A 15392-nucleotide genomic window follows, 5' to 3' on the forward strand; every position below is an offset into this window, starting at 1 on the left:
CACCTCCTGACTGAGAGCTTCTCCTTCATGACAACAGAACCCACAACAACCATGACTCTGATCACCATCTTCATCTGGACTCTAGCTGTCTACATACAGGGTAAGAGAGATCTATGAAACACAATTTATTCAAACAGCTCAAACGACGGATGATTAAATTATGTTCTCCTGTTAACTGAGTTAAAATAGATGCTTTTGTGTGGTAATAAAGTTCTCTTTTCACCCATAGAGTCCAGAGGACAGATCACTGTGACTCAGACTCCTGCAGTGAAAGCTGTTCTCCCAGGACAGTCCGTCTCTCTGCAGTGTAAAACCAGCAGTGATGTGTATGGAGATTGTCACAATGGTCAATCATGGGGTCACCAGTGTCTAGCGTGGTACCTCCAGAAACCTGGAGAACAACCCAGTCTCCTGATCCACACTGTTAAAACGCTCCACACTGGGACCGCATCTAGATTCAGTGGCAGTGGATCTGGGAGTGACTTCACTCTGACCATCAGTGGAGTCCAGGCTGAAGATGCAGGAGATTACTACTGTCAGAGTTTCCACAACCCGAACAGTGTCCATGTGTTCACACAGTGATACAGAGCCGTACAAAAACCTCCCTCAGTCAGACTGCACAGTGACTGCACTGCTACAGCTGAGACCTACTGCAGGTACTAAGGGGGAAGAGACAGTGACATGGAACACTGACTGGCCTTTGTCACACTGAGCTGAATATATCAGTAATGCTCATTATGTCAACCATCCCACCCTCATGTCAAAGCAGTCTTTAAAACAGTTCAGCATGTTAAGTTGTACATACTATCAAATTACATATATAAAAATTAATGGACAGTCATTTAAGAAGTGTAACATTTACGGGGGTCAGATGACTGAGCAGTTAGGGAATCGGGCTACCAGTCAGAAAGTTGCCAATTCGATTCCCGGCCGTGCCAAATGACGGTGTGTCCTTGGGAAAGGCACTTGACCCTACTTGCCTCGGAGGAATTTCCCTGTACTTACTGTAAGTCGCTCTGGATAAGAGCGTCTGCTAAATGTAACATGTTTTAAACTACCACAATCATCCTAGTCAGCCTTCCAAATTATCATCATCCTCCCTATCATGATCAACTACCTTTGTGCCTCTGTCATCTGTCTCACTGAAATCTTAAATCCGGCCTCACCACACACTAATCCAAACTCTGTCATCATATTAACCAGTCATAAACTCTTTAGTGTTTTTTGACATCTGATCACATGGTTCTTGTCAGTACTCTGACATGAAGACTTAACAGGAAGTCACCACTTCCATTCCTGTGTTACATTCATCTCAGACAGGAGTTAGAGCCCCCTCCACTTTCCACATTGTAATGAAACCAGCCCCCCTCACACCTGGCCCAGTTCAGGGAAATTTTGATTCAACTGATTAGGTGACTTGTGATCAACATTGGTACTTCATAGTCTAGTATCTAGCTGAGAGGGGTAAATATTCATACATTTACTAAATGCACACCTTATCAATTCAAAGTAGTAAATATAAACTCTTTGCCTCGTCCATTTGTTCAGATACAGCTCCATAGCCAGATCTCTAAACAAACTTCCCTACAGTCATCAAAGTGAAGAATGATCCTAATCCTTATCAGCACCTCATGAATGATGACTAGTTCAACAGGATGCACTGCAGGGAGTCTAGTCACTATTATTCACTCACGGTAGCATCAGACCATCAATCATGCACCACCAAGTTACAACACTAGTGTTTTCATGAGAGTAATGGCCTTTCTATCTGTAACGGCCACAGCCGTGCCCCCCTATTGTTTTTGGTTTTGCCCTGCCCTAGTGTTTCCCTGTCATTGTCGTCATCTGTGTCTCGTTCAGTTCTCGTTAGTTTCATTGTGTTCACCTGTGTCTTGTTTGTTTCTGTGTATTTAGGTTCCTGTTTTGTGTCCAGTCTTTGTCCTAGCGTTACCCTTGTCGTGTGAGTACCCTTCTGTGGCCCGTTTTGAGAATAAACCTGTGTTCCTCGCAATGCCTTGGTACTCTCGTGCATTTGGGTCCTACCCCACCTCACAACCTGACACTATCTGCCACTGGACTTGGGCAGGGATTGGATTGCCCTTCTCCAGATCCACAAAACATGGACCGGATGGGCATACTCCCAGGCCCCCTCCTGAGTGAAGAGCTGATCCATCATTCCACAACCAGAACGGAACCCGAATTGTTCCTCTTCAATCCGAGGTTTGATGTCAGTCATGCAGACCTAAAAACTGTGATTCCCAGATCATGGAAGCATGTTGATTTGGTACAAATCCCCCAAAGGCTTCCTCCATCCCTCACCTTAGTATCTCTGACAACTTCGCCATCATGCTGAAACCGGCTCTCAGACTACAGGTGAAAGTCATCAAACTGCTTCAGAAGCAGGTACGTGTGTGTTTTGACACCACAGACTGGAATATGTTTAAGCAGGTAGCCACTTACAATGAACACGCAGACATCCAGGAGTACACAGAGACCGTCAATGCATTCATCACCAAGAACACTGATGATGTCACACACGACAAAACCATCATCGCCCGGGCTAACCCGAAGTTATGACTGACAGGAAACGTCCCGTGGCATCAGGAAGGCCAAACAGCAATATGCTAAAATGATGACCAGACATTTCAGAGAAACAGTTTGTTGTAGGGTATCCAGGCCATCACAGACTACAAATCTCCACCACAGACCCAATAATATCACTAAACAACCTCAATAACTTCTTTGGTCGCTTTGAAGCACAAGACAACACACCAAATTGTTTGTCTGTCTACAGCCAGCGTGAAAAGATCTCTCTCCACGCTCGATGCCCGCAAGTCAGCTGGTCCAGACAACATACCTGGTTGTGTATTGAAGGACTGTGCAGAGGAGCTCAAAGATGTCCTCACAGACATCTTCAACACCTCTCAGAGTCAGGTTGTTGTTACCACATGCTTCAAAGCCACCAACATTATTACTGTGACAAAGAAGTCACCTCCATCATGCTTCAATGACCAGGAGGTCAGTGAAATGGTGGTTGCACTGACCTCCATTACCATGAAGTGCTCTGAGAGGCTAGTCATGCAACTCATCAAATCCATCCTCCCACCCTGCCTGGACGTTCTTCAATTTGCATATGGAACACACTGCTCCCATATCCCACACCCCCACTCTCGGACATCTACAACACCCGTTTCACCCTCTAGCAATCAGCATCACTGCTGATGCACCCCATCCCTCCCACACCCTGTTCAGCCTCCTGCCATCTGGGAGAAGGTACCGGAGCCTCCGGGCCAGCTCCACCTGACCGCTGAACAGCTTCACACATCAGGTTGTCAGGATGCTGAACTCTCTCCCTGCTCTCCCACTCCTCTTACCTGCTCCCATAAATCCCTCCATACGCATTATAGTATTTGTGTAAATAACTAGGCAGGAGACGGGAGTACAGTTTGTGTTGTTTAGTCAAACCACAAAACCCCGTGAACACTATAACCCCGCAAATAGTGCGCAGGTGCATTTCCTATTTGGTGTCGTAACATAACACTGCCGTAAAACATTACTGCTTAGCAACAGCATAGTAACTAAGATAAACAGATGTAGTTAACGGATACTACAGTCATATGTCAACCAACCCACCCTCATGTTGAAGCAGTCCTGAAAATGTTTAGGCTCATGACGTTTCGATATGAAAACACTTAAAGAAGTACAAAACATTATCTTTGTATATGTTTCGATAAAACATGTCTCCACTGACTCTCTCATTCAGACTTAGTGTTCATCAGAGACTGTTATACATTCATCAGGCTGGTCAACATCCCTGATACTGAATAATTACTGTACAGTAATTTAAAAGGTACAACATGTTAAATACCACAATCATCCTAGTCAGCCTTCTTAATTATCACCACACACTTCAACAAACTCTGTCATCATATTAACCAGTCATAAACTATGTGATTACATGGTCCTTGTCAGAACTCTGACATGAAGACTTGAGAGGAAGTCACCACTTCCATTCCTGTGTTACATTCATCTCAGACAGGAGTTAGATGACTCACAAGCCCCCGTCATCTCCCCCTCTAGTAATGAAACCAGCCACCCTCACACCTGGCCCAGGCCGGGGTATTTTAGACTCAACTGTTCAACTGCAGATTGAAGCTGTGGGAGTGAAACTGAGATTTGCATAGTCAGGGTGGCTGGTTCTGCTACTCTCAGAATAGAGCAGCACTGTCACCAGATGCACACCTGGTCCCAGGAGATTAAGAAATATTATCACTTAATTATAAGATTATATGGGTCCTACAGACTAAGGACCCTTTGTCTCACTGCAGAATTAAATCATGTCTTTAATAAATGAAATCAAATGTTATTCAGACTGAATCAGATTTGGTTGAGTCTGTCCATAATGGGTGAACACCACAATCTCATGTTATCCTGGTGGTAAAAGGTAAGCTCTCCGGCTATATGTTGTGTCGTGATGACAGATACATTTAAGTGATGAATGGAAGCTGACTGAAGTTTGGTCTGGATAATATCTACATTCAGTTACAGTTGTCGTTTCAGTGAAACAGTAGTGGTTGATAATCATTTTTTGTTTTACTTCCTTTATCTGACAACAATAGCATGTTGTAATGAGATATCTTCAATGTACAATCCCATTCTTTGATTACTGCAATCAATATTCGTATGACTAAAGTCAAAATTCAGCAGTCTCAAGTTCAACAAGAAATCTTTATTTTCCAATAGAATAACAACATTCCAGCAACAAAGCAAAGCCAACTAACAGAGTGAATGGTGACAGCGGAACACATCAACTTCAGCACTGATAAACCTCAGTCTACAAACAGCAGAGACACGTGGACTCTAGCAAAGCTCCCTGTTAGTCTGCATGTGAGCCTTCAGGGGGACAGAGAATGGCTGAGCACAGAACAGAGTCCCAGCAGAGGAAGCAGCCCCTCTCCACAGGGCTGTGTGAGCCTGGGGCTACTCAGAACACTGCTCTCTCTTCAGGGTGTGAGTGACCGTAGGCTGGGAGCTCTGGTGGGCCTCACAGGTCACCTCCAGCACCCTGGCCCACTCCTGGGCAGTGAGAGTCAGGGTGCTGCTCCAGCTGTACTGGCCGTCCTTCTCCAGGAGCCCCCTGCTGGCCTCCTGGCTCTTCTTGCTGCTCCCGTCCACCTTCCAGGTGAGGGTCCAGTCTGAGGGGAAGCCCTGGTTGGCCAGACACATCAGCGTGGCCGTACTCTTACTGGACAGTTCCTCACTGGAGGGGGGCAGCACCGTCAGGGTGGGGGCACGGTTACCTGGAGACAAACACAATATGTCAGATTCCACAACTACACAGCAGTTTAAGAGATTGTCTTTGATGGCAGAGATGGACTTCTGCTATTTCAACCAACGACTCAAACCTCTTAGCGTTGACACCTTATAATTCATTTGAAAACTTCAATACGTTTTCATAGTGTTATCAAACTGATTAATTACATTGAACATGAGTTAGTATATTGATATATGAGAAAACAAATTAAGGGGTTCTTTCAGGAAATGACTATGGTCATTACAGGTATGGGATTAAATAAATTGAGCCTGGCAAAATGTCAAAATCTAAAGTGTACTTCATGAATAGACAAAATAAATATTAACACAAGTATGGATATAAAAATGGAAGGGCTTACATATACAAAAATCACATGTCAAATCATGTTAGATGATTACAAAATCCACCCATGAACAAACGGTTTTAACATGAAGCAAGAACACAAACTTTCTAATCAAGCTATTTAAACAATTCAACAGAAAGTAGATCAATGAAGAAAAAAAAAATCTCTAAGGTTGTAATGGTCTACCCATGCTGGTATTTTTATCTTATTTTAATAAATAGAAGTGAACACTGAAAAAAGAATAACCTTGACAGGTCTATGAAAAACCAGACACTCAAAAAGTTACATCCATTTCAGTAACGTTTTTCACTTACTTCCAACATCCAGTCTGGTACCGCCACCAAATGTGTACCACAGTGATACAATCCCTATCACTGCCCGTACAAAAACCTCCCTCCTATTGCTGCTGACTTCACAGCTTCTTTAGACTTTAGTTAAGTTGTTTAAAAAGCAAGAATACTTCCAGGGTGATTCATTTTAATAGCTACTTTAGTGAGTAAGGAAAAACCTTTGAGTTTTATGTTTATTTTCAATGAAAAATTCTGAAACGCAATGATTCAGAATTGTCCTAATTGTTCGGTTTTTTTTATCTGAGAAGTGACAGTTGATATAAAGATATTTTAAATCAAACAAAGAGAAGATTGAATCTTTTTCAGATACTTACTTCCAACATCCAGTCTGGTGCCTCCACCAAAAGTCAACCACAGTGATTGACTCTGGTTAAGTCGCCGTACAAAAACCTCTGTGTGTTGTGATGCTGCAGCTCTACCAGAGCATACAGCTGCTGTCTGCTACAACCTGGACTCTCAAAACAATGCACTGTAGTACAGCATACTACACAATCCTGCACTACACTCTCTTCAACAGCAGCTGAGGTTCTGTCTCCAACATCATGTGAGTTGGGTCTTTCTTGTATTCCTACTCCATGTAGGCAGAAGGTTATTGATATCCTGAATGTGAGGATGATGTTCATTGACTACAGCTCAGCATTCAACACCATCATCCCCTCCAGACTTGTCTCCAAGCTTGTGCACCTGGGACTAAGCACCTCCCTATGCAAGTGGATCTTCCACTTCCTGACGGGGAGGCCACAGGTGGTGAGAACCGGTGACCGCACCTCATCCACACTGATCACCAACACAGGCACCCCCCAGGGCTTTGTGCTCAGCTCAGCCCTCTCCTGTTCTCCTTGTTCACTCACAACTGTGCGGCAACGCACAGCTCCAACCTCCTTGTTAAGTTTGCTGACAAAACAACCTTCGTGGGCCTCATTTGTGACAGAGTCAGCCTACAGAGAGGAGGTTGATACCCTTACATCACAGTGCCAGGACACAAACCTCTTTCTCAACGTCAGCAAGACTAAGGAGATGGCAGGAGGAGGAGCATGCACCCCTTCACATCAATGGATCCAAAGTGGGAAAGGTCAGCTGCTTCAGGTTCCTCGGGGTGAACATCAGCAATGACCTCACCTGGTCTGCTCACACGGACAAGGTGGTCAAAGCAGCCCGGAAATGCCTGTTCTTCTTGAGGAGACAAAGTTTGGCATGGACTCAGTCATCCTCACTAACTTTTACAGATGCACTATAGAGAGCAAACTGACTGGTTGCATCACAGACAGGGGCCGCAAGGCCGTACGTTGTGTGGTCCGGTCTTCTGAGTTCATCATTGGCAGTCTGGGAGTGTTTATATGTGAGTTCAACGCTTCATGACTGAGAGCTGCATCAGAACCCACAACAACCATGACTTTGATTATCAGCATTGTGTGGATCCTAACTCTTTTCATTCAGGGTAAGAAGTCAATGACATTCCTAAAAAACTTGTTTAAGTATACTGTACATGTGATGTCGGATGCATGTCTTTTCAAAGTCAAAACCTTTTAAATGTTGTCATGTTCAACATTGTGTTTAACAAGCTCTACATTGTCTCTTTTGTAGAGTCCAGAGGACAGATCACTGTGACTCAGACTCCTGCAGTGACAGTTGTTGTCCCAGGACAGACAGTCTCTTTGCAGTGTACCCCCCAGTAGAGGGCGTAGTAGGCCAGTGTAAGTCCTCTGCCCTCTTACACATGTTTCAGATTTGACTTAGTTCTATTTAAATGACACAAGGCTTCCAGCTTGATACAGTGAGCAGACAGTAGAGACTGACAGTACATGATGGGTTAAGATGTTGATATGTGCAGCAACCCCACTGGCAAGGAGAGACTAAGGTCAACACCAGACACACCACCTCCACCCAGCACCCAAGCTCTCCATGTTCAGCACCAGGCACACCACCTCCACCCAGCACCCAAGCTCTCCATGTTCAGCACCAGACACACCACCTCCACCCAGCACCCAAGCTCTCCATGTTCAGCACCAGGCACACCACCTCCACCCAGCACCCAAGCTCTCCATGTTCAGCACCAGGCACACCACCTCCACCCAGCACCCAAGCTCTCCATGTTCAGCACCAGACACACCACCTCCACCCAGCACCCAAGCTCTCCATGTTCAGCACCAGGCACACCACCTCCACCCAGCACCCAAGCTCTCCATGTTCAGCACCAGACACACCACCTCCACCCAGCACCCAAGCTCTCCATGTTCAGCACCAGGCACACCACCTCCACCCAGCACACAAGCTCTCCATGTTCAGCACCAGACACACCACCTCCACCCAGCACCCAAGTTCAGCACCCCTCAAGTTTCCTTCTCCTCAGCTCATTGAGGAACAGCAAAGCTGCACCTCATTCCCTCAACAGCCTCTCTGCCTACAAAAGCAGAGACACGGCAGGACAGAGAGAGAGAGCACGACCTGAGGGAGGACAGACGGGTGACAGGTGGAGTGCAGCACCAAGGAACGAAGACCCTGAAGTGACCAGTTCTTGTCAGTGTACTCTGCGGAGTAAAGGCATCGCCAGGGTGACTATCTGAAATTACTGTAAGTCGCTCAGGATAAGAGCGTCTGCTAAATGACTAAATGTAAATGCTACCATAGCAACCCCGCCAACAGACCTGACCAAAAACTCTATGCCAGTACTGGTGGTATGGACAGACGCTACGGAAAGGGCGTTTACAACCCTGAAATCCTTGTTATGTACAAACCCGGTGTTGAGGATGCCTGACTTTTTAACGCCCCTTTTACTGTGTTTACAGATGCCTCGGATACGGGGATAGGGGCGGTGCTGTCGCAGGGAGAGGGAGAGGAGGCGCATCCCATCATATACATCAGTCGCAAGCTTTCCGATGGAGAACGGAAGTATGCCACCGTGGAAAGGGAAGCCTTGGCTATTAAATGAGCGCTGGAATATTTGAGGTACTACCTTTTAGGAAGGAGTTTCCGCCTGGTCACGGACCACGCCCCCCTAAAGTGGATGGCGGGACAGAGGGACTCCAACAGTAGGGTTACAAGGTGGTTTCTGGCACTACAGGCCTTTTGGCAAGTTTGACGTTGTACATAAACCAGGAAGGTTGCATGGGAATGTGGACGCGCTGTCTCGCTGTGACCCTTGGGGGCATGGCTGGTGCAAGACCCTCTCGGTCTGACTTGTTGGGGGGGGGGTTGTGTAAGAGGGCAGAGGACTTATACAGGCCTACTACACCCTCTACTGGGGAGCAAGGCAACATAAAAGCCAGGGTGACCAGCTGAAAAGGATTCCACTAATCACTGTTTGTACCCTGAAGGTCTGGATTGAGGCTACAAAAGGAGCAAGAACAGAGAATGGGATGAAAACTATTACCATACAAACGCTCACACATGATCTATGACCTTGTTGATATAGGAAACAAGCCTAACTAAAACATCTTACTATCATTGTATCAATATGATTAACAAGCTTCAAAATGACTTACTTGAAGTTCTTAAGGAGTACTGACACAGATGTTGTCATTTACATTGTACAGCATATGATTTGTTAAGTCTGCCTCTTTACTTACAAGATTTGTTCTGTGCTCAGCTGTTCTCTATTCTGCTCAATTGTAACATGTAGACTAACAGGAATCTTTGCTAGAATCCCCTTGTCACTGTCAACAGTGGAATCTGAAAAGCACTTTTACTTGTTCAATATTCATTTGTGGAGTATGGCATAGTGAGTGTTTGCGTTTGTGATATAATGTGTGGTTTGTGTTTCTGGTATAATGAGTGTTTGAGCCCTATATATAATTCCAATGGTCTGTGTGTTTGTGCCACCAACTTTATCACGGGCACTTTGCACCAGTCTCTTGAACTACAAGAGACTCTGTGGGTCCAAGAAAGTCTGTCTGTACAGAGAGGACACTTTGCATAGGCAGCACATGCTTCAGTGGTCTGGGAGTGTTTATAGTCCTGTGAGTTTAACACCTCCTGACTGAGAGCTTCTCCTTCATGACAACAGAACCCACAACAACCATGACTCTGATCACCATCTTCATCTGGACTCTAGCTGTCTACATACAGGGTAAGAGAGATCTATGAAACACAATTTATTCAAACAGCTCAAATGACGGATGATGAAATTATGTTTTCCTGTTAATTGAGTTAAAATAGATGCTTTTGTGTGGTAATAAAGTTCTCTTTTCACCCATAGAGTCCAGAGGACAGATCACTGTGACTCAGACTCCTGCAGTGAAAGCTGTTCTCCCAGGACAGTCTGTCTCTCTGCAGTGTAAAACCAGCAGTGATGTGCATGGAAATTGTTACAATGGTCAATCATCAGGTCACCAGTGTCTAGCGTGGTACCTCCAGAAACCTGGAGAACAACCCAGTCTCCTGATCCACACTGTTAAAACGCTCCACACTGGGACCGCATCTAGATTCAGTGGCAGTGGATCTGGGAGTGACTTTACTCTGACCATCAGTGGAGTCCAGGCTGAAGATGCAGGAGATTACTACTGTCAGAGTTTCCACTACCCTAACAGTGTCCATGTGTTCACACAGTGATACAGAGCCGTACAAAAACCTCCCTCAGTCAGACTGCACAGTGACTGCACTGCTACAGCTGAGACCTACTGCAGGTGCTGAGAGGGAAGAGACAGTGACATGGAACACTGACTGGCCTTTGTCACACTGAGCTGAATATATCAGTGATGTTCATATGTCAACCATCCCACCCTCATGTCAAAGCAGTCCTAAAAACCTTTTAGCTCATAATGTTTAAATACGAAATGACTCAAGAACAAAACATCATCTTTATATATTTGTTTAAAACATGTCTTCACTAGCTCATTCATTCAGACTTACTAGTGTTCATCAGGCTGATCAACATCCCTGACACTGAAAAAGTACTGAACAGTATTTTAAAAAGTATAACGTGTTCTAAAAATACCACAATCATCCTAGTCAGCCTTCTTAATTATCATCCCTGTCATGATCATCTACCTTTCTGCCTCTGTCATCTGTCTCACTCAAACCTGAAATCTGGCATCCCCACACACTTCAGCTGGTCCAGACAACATACCTGGTTGTGTACTGAAAGAGGAGCTCAAATATGTCTTCACAGACATCTTCAACACCTCTCAGAGTCAGGTTGTTGTTACCACGTGCTTCAAAGCCACCAACATTATTACTGTGCCAAAGAAGTCACCTCCATCATGCTTCAATGACTACTGCCCTGTTGCACTGACCTCCATTATCATGAAGTGCTTTGAGCGGCTCGTCATGCTGCACATCAAATCCATCCTCCCACCCTGCCTGGACCCTCTTCAATTTGCATATGAGACAAACTGCTCCATCATCTGTCCTCCACCCAGCCCACACACCTGGACCTTAAAGGGTCGTATGTGAGAATGCTGTTCATAGATTTTCGTTCAGCATTCAACACCATCATCCCTCAGCAGCTAATCTGGAAACTGGACCGGCTTGGAGTGAACATATGGCTGCTGGACTTTTTCACTGAGAGAAGTGAAGGGGTCGGCACCAAAACATCCAGCATCATCATGCTGACCACTGAGGTCCACCAAGGATGTGTGCTCAGCCCCCAGCTCTTCACCCGGCTGACACATGACTGCGTGCCGAGGTACAGCCACAATCACCTCATCAAGTTTACAGATGACATAGCTGTAGTGGGACTCATTAGCAACAACTATGAGACAAACTACAGGAAGGAGGTGAGCCTTCTGGCCAAGTGGTGTAAGAATAACAACCTCTCTCTTTATGTGGAGAAAACAAAGGAGAGGTACCGCCAAGCACCCACCACTGATCATCAACTGCGCTGCTGTCAAAAGGGTCAGCAGTGCAACATTTCTGGCAGAGCACATCACTGAGGAACTCCCCTGGACAACCAACACCACATCACTAGCTAGGAAGGATCACCAACGACTTTACTTCCTCCACAAACTGAAGAGAACGAGAGCCCCGGCACCTCCAGTATCATGTGCACATTCTACCGGGGCACCATTGAAAGCATCCTGACCAGCTGCATCACTGTATGGCACTAAAGCTGCACTGCATGCAACAGGAAGACCCTGCAACGTATAGTGAATGCAGCCAGCAGGATCACTGGTGCCCCATTCCCCCCCCCCCCACTCTCGGACATCTACAACACCTGTTTCACCCTATAGCAATCAGCATGAAGCTGAAGCAACCTATTCCTCCCACACCCTGTTCAGCCTCCTGCCATCTGGGAGAAGGTACCAGAGACTCCACACCAGACTCAAAAGTTGAAGTAGACTCTCTGGAACATGTGCATATAGAGGGTGTGTTGTTTGTGCAGTCAGCAGTGTTTATAGCCATGCCTGTCCAATGCTCGTCAGTCACTGGATCAGAACCTCGAGACAGCCATGTCTTTCAGCTTCCTGTCCATCGTACTACTGGCCATGCTCTCCAAGGGTAAGATATTTTTTATGGAATCTTACTGAACTCATTATCTCTCCAAAAACAAACCAAAAAAAACAATGTTGCTTGTGCACTCTGGGAGCTTGCATTACGTGTGGAATTTCCTGTCTAGCATCAAATCAAACCCGGAATATGTAGTTGGTTTGGGCGAATGTTTACAACGTCAGGCTCCGCACCTGATTAACACTCGGATCGATAAGCATTCTCAAAAATTGTAGTAATATAAAAATGTATACGATCCCTTTCCACAATCATGATACCCACCAGAATTGTTCACTGGACCCCCAGTCAAAGCAGGCTGCATTCGGCCCTGCCAGCTAACATCACAAACCTCACCAAAGAGAAGCAGTTCCAGCCATCATATTAGGGGTGAGTTAATTTAATGTTTGACCACATATGGCAGGCATGTTTTTAAGTTGATAATTCTGTCCGGCCCCCGAATGATTTTATAAATATCCAAATGGCCCTTGGCAGAAGAAAGGTTCCCCACCCCTGAGAAAAAAAGCTTTTTTGGCAGAAAAAAGGTTCCCACCCCCTACCCCCAAAAAGGTTCCCCACCCCTGATGTACACACCACACCTCCAGCACCCCTGCTGTTGCCAGATCGATTCCCAGCCGTGCCAAATGACGTTGTGTCCTTGGGCAAAGCACTTCACCCTACTTGCCTCGGGGGGAATGTCCCTGTACTTACTGTAAGTCGCTCTGCATAAGAGCGTCTGCTAAATGACTAAATGTAAAATGTATTACTGAACAACAGGTAACTCATACTGAATATAACATTAAAGGATTAAAGGAGGGCCAACTGTGAGTTGCCATACTAACTTGCTTACCGGCGCTAATTAGAACCATCTACTTCTTTCTCCGAACCTCAATCCCACCATCTGTACTTTGTGACCATCCACCTTTTCTCTTTTTCTCGTCTCTCTTTCTGTCGTTCTGTTGAAACGTGTGTCTTTCTCTCCCTCCCAATTCCCACTTTGCTGAAGAACACAACAGATGACTGAACAACTATCAAAGATAAACAGACGTATGACGAATGCCTGATTACAACAACATGTGAAGCCATAAGGGGTGAGGACAAGATGCAGGTAAAAGTCTTTCGAAAGAAAGGCGGTGCTTAGTTCCAGACAGTCAAAGTCAGTGACATAAGTGATTGGGCCACTGGCAGACTTTTAAGAAAAGGGAGCAGGCACACACAACACAACAGCGCCATCTCTCTCTTTCTTTACTCTGACCTCCTTTTCTCTCCTGTCTCTCATCTCTCCACCTTCCTTCCCTCCTGTCTTCTCAGACTCGACCTGCAACCTTGCAGAACCTCCATCTGAGGACCCCTCCTCCAGACACTTCACTTATTACTTCCAGCCCTCCATCAACAGCCAGGAGGCCGTGGTTACCTCTGCTCTGTTCTGGTTCTACGCTGGGGAGGCAGCAGCATCCACCTACAACTCCTCCTCCGCCCCTCTCTTCATCCTCACCTCGGACCAGAAGCTCCTCCAAGCGGCTGAGGGTCCGTTCAAGGCCGCAGCAGACGGCTGGGTCACGTACCGCTTCAACCTCCACCTCCACGGCGCCTTGGCAGAGAGCTCCTTTGTCCTGCAGGTGCGCTGCCTGGTTTGCGACTGCCGCGAGGCCGGGGAACCCGAAAAAACGCCGTTCATCCACCTCCACAGCCAGCCCCGCGGGCCGGACCGCTCCCCTCGCCGCGCGAGGTGTGGGTGCACCTACATTTTGTGCTGGTGCACCTAAACAAAAAAAGTTAGGCGCACCAGTGCAACCAAGGGAAAAGTTCGTCTGGAGCCCTGCCCCAGTGGCTAGGATTGTCGATAGGTGTAAACCAAGCCCTGGGTGTTTTTCTCCATCTTTGAGAAAATGAAGGCTCAATTGCTCTGTTTGAAAATCTCCAACTTGTGACGTCACAAGGAGGAAGGTTACCTCCCGTCTCTCTACTTTGCCCACCCAGATACTCTGGCCCGCCCATGAGAAACTGAGCTACGACCGTGCAAGGGCGAGTGCGATATCGTTTTTTCCTGGAGAGACATCATGGCGAGACATCATGGCAAGCAAACAAAGCATAACAGTTGCTCAGTGCTTGGATGTACAAATGAAAACAAAAGTATTTTTTTAGTTCCTTCATCCGAGTCTCTGCACAATCAGTACCTTAATTTTGTTTACGCTGGAAATGCGCCGACACAACCTCTCAAAGTTTTGCATGTCTGCGCCAAACATTTCAGCCACCACTGTTTCCTTAACTTGAGCCAATACAAAGTTGGCCTTGTTGACCGGCTGAAATTACATTCTGGATCAGTACTCCTTGGTCCAGCTACAAACCTCGGACAAGTAAGTCAACTAATCATTTTGTTGCTTACTATATGGTTACCTAGCTTGCTACCCTTAGAATCTGGTTGTAAAATTAGCTCTGCAGCTAACAGCTGAGGTACTGTCGCTAATGTAAAGGTATACAGCATCAAGTATGTGTGTGAATACACATTCTGTAACGGTGTTGTACACTTCGTTGTTATGTGGATAATGTTCTGCTGTTGGGGTTATGGCGCGCGTCATATCTGCCTGTCCCCACATTGAAATGACTGAGTGTGCAGCTCTGCAAACCAGGGTTATCAGACGTTACGTAACCAGTTAAACTTCATCTTTAAATTCTTCACTTTGCAGATTTGGGATTAGTAAAATTAGCCATCAATCACTCCATGTGGTGTCCCACAGGGCTCCGTCCTTGGACCCCTCCTCTTCTCTCTGTAAACCACCTCACTTGGACCAATCATCACCTCCCATGGCTTCTCCTACCACTGCTATGCTGACGACACGCAGCTGTACCTGTCATTCCCCCTGACCAATCCGGGGATCTCAGCTAGTATTGAGGCCTGCCTCGCAGACATCTCCGCCTGGATGACCGAGCACCACCTCCAGGTGAACCTCGCCAAAACAGAACT

General features: G+C 46.2%; 1 protein-coding gene and 3 pseudogenes across 3 annotated transcripts in view; 3 read left to right on the forward strand and 1 right to left on the reverse strand.

Annotated features, from left to right (window-relative positions):
• The window catches only part of LOC146261642 (uncharacterized), a 50913-nt gene that overhangs the window by 24623 nt on the left and 10898 nt on the right, over positions 1 to 15392 (forward strand). The gene's annotated exons all lie outside the window — the stretch shown is intronic.
• LOC146261644 (immunoglobulin kappa variable 3-15 pseudogene) lies at positions 23 to 582 on the forward strand (annotated as a pseudogene). The gene is made up of 2 exons (XR_014724812.1): positions 23 to 100; positions 230 to 582. The product of XR_014724812.1 is annotated as an immunoglobulin kappa variable 3-15 pseudogene (transcript).
• Positions 4715 to 6003, reverse strand: LOC146261645 (Ig kappa-b4 chain C region pseudogene; annotated as a pseudogene). The gene is made up of 2 exons (XR_014724766.1): positions 5972 to 6003; positions 4715 to 5300 (listed from the first exon to the last, which is right to left on the reverse strand). The product of XR_014724766.1 is annotated as an Ig kappa-b4 chain C region pseudogene (transcript).
• Positions 10025 to 10555, forward strand: LOC146261646 (immunoglobulin kappa variable 3-15 pseudogene; annotated as a pseudogene).

Source organism: Hypomesus nipponensis, chromosome 12 (assembly GCF_054491055.1).
Source record: "Hypomesus nipponensis isolate SF chromosome 12, ASM5449105v1, whole genome shotgun sequence".
Taxonomy (NCBI): Eukaryota; Metazoa; Chordata; class Actinopteri; order Osmeriformes; family Osmeridae; genus Hypomesus; species Hypomesus nipponensis.